Source organism: Echinops telfairi, unplaced genomic scaffold, assembly GCF_000313985.2.
Source record: "Echinops telfairi isolate 266 unplaced genomic scaffold, ASM31398v2 ScPeMD7_7401;HRSCAF=8416, whole genome shotgun sequence".
Taxonomy (NCBI): Eukaryota; Metazoa; Chordata; class Mammalia; order Afrosoricida; family Tenrecidae; genus Echinops; species Echinops telfairi.
In genome coordinates, this window is record NW_022111301.1 from 5,932,243 (window position 1) to 5,933,758 (window position 1,516).

Here is a 1,516-nt window from a genome sequence, read left to right on the forward strand (position 1 = left end):
TGTTCTTTTGGCATCCCATGATATTTTCACTAGTTGCTAACACCATAACCCAATGTGCCAATTCTTCGTTCATCCTTATTCAATGCTTATGAACTATCACTTCTTTATGTGTATATTTTCAAAAACATTTCTTCCTAAAAAGCCTCACCTCAGCTAGGTTCTTTTTTTTTTTTCTTCATTTCATGGGGAGAGGAAGAGATCATTCCTGCCATATAGCATTACCTAGGATCACCCCAAATATATAGAAACACCTACAATGGTGTTTAGTCAATTTCTATGGAAATTCATGACCAGAAAAGGCGGGGTGTTTCTGCCTCTGAGCAGGTTACATATTTAAATACTGTTCGTAGGTGTGTCAGTCTGGCTAGTCTAGAGAAACAAATTCATTGACACTGATATAGGTATAAGAAAGAGCTTTATACACAAGAGCAATTGAATATTGAGAAAGCATCCAAGCCCAGTCCAGATCAAGTCCATATGTCTGATATTAGCCCAAGTCTGATACCAATCTATAAAGTCCTCTTCAGACTCATGAAACACATGCAATGACACTGAATGCAGGACAATCACAGGCCAGCAGGTTGGAAGTCTTGTGGATCCAATTGTGTTGTAAGCATCTTAGTGCTGGCAGGGCTTCTCACATGGCTCCTTCAGCTCAGACTGCCTCAGGGTAGCTCCATGTGGCTTCTCTTCAGAAATGTGTCAGAGGGAGTGAACCTTGTCAGCAGAGAGTCTCCAAGAGAGTGAGAAAAGAGAGAGTGTCTCCTGCCTCCAAGGAGGAAATACAGGAGTTCCCAAAATCCTCAGGTGTAGGCCATGCCCACACAGAGCTCTTACTGGTTGTATCCCGAATGACAAACTAGACCCTACCCCCTCACTCTTAATCCTCTCAAGTCCCAAATTGATACCTGATTATGTAACTGCCACAGTAGGTAACCCAAATACGGGAACGTGACACTGGGAAAAACGATTAAGATTACTTTTGTAGACCTCCCCAATGTGAGAATGCAGACATGGATTATGTTCCTGTGCATGCATTTTTGACAGTGTCTATTCAGTCCTTTGTGAACCAGGCCAAATCCTGTAAGCAATCTGGGTTCTTGAGTTTGTTTTCCTAAAGTACACAGCACTCTTCAGAGGCCACACCAGAAGGATTCAATTAGGAAAGCCCACAAAAGGAACCAAATTACCTTAAACACACCTGTATCAGATTAAATGAATTAAATTACTCATTTGACCTACAGGCTGAAATAGCCTAGTTTAAGAGTTATGTCACTGCTATCCCAAGAATGTGAACATGTAACTCACCGTATTTTGGTTCAAATTTCTTACTTTTGAGGATGCCCAATAGTTAGCAATTTAAGACTACAATATATTTGCTACTATCATACTCTCTTTGCTGGTCATGAAGTGTCTAATTCCTACAGATGCAAATTTAACATAATGAATTAAATTGTTGCCTTGTAGCCAACTCTCATTGTTTTCATATACTGTGTTCAGTCACTCAAATTTTTTT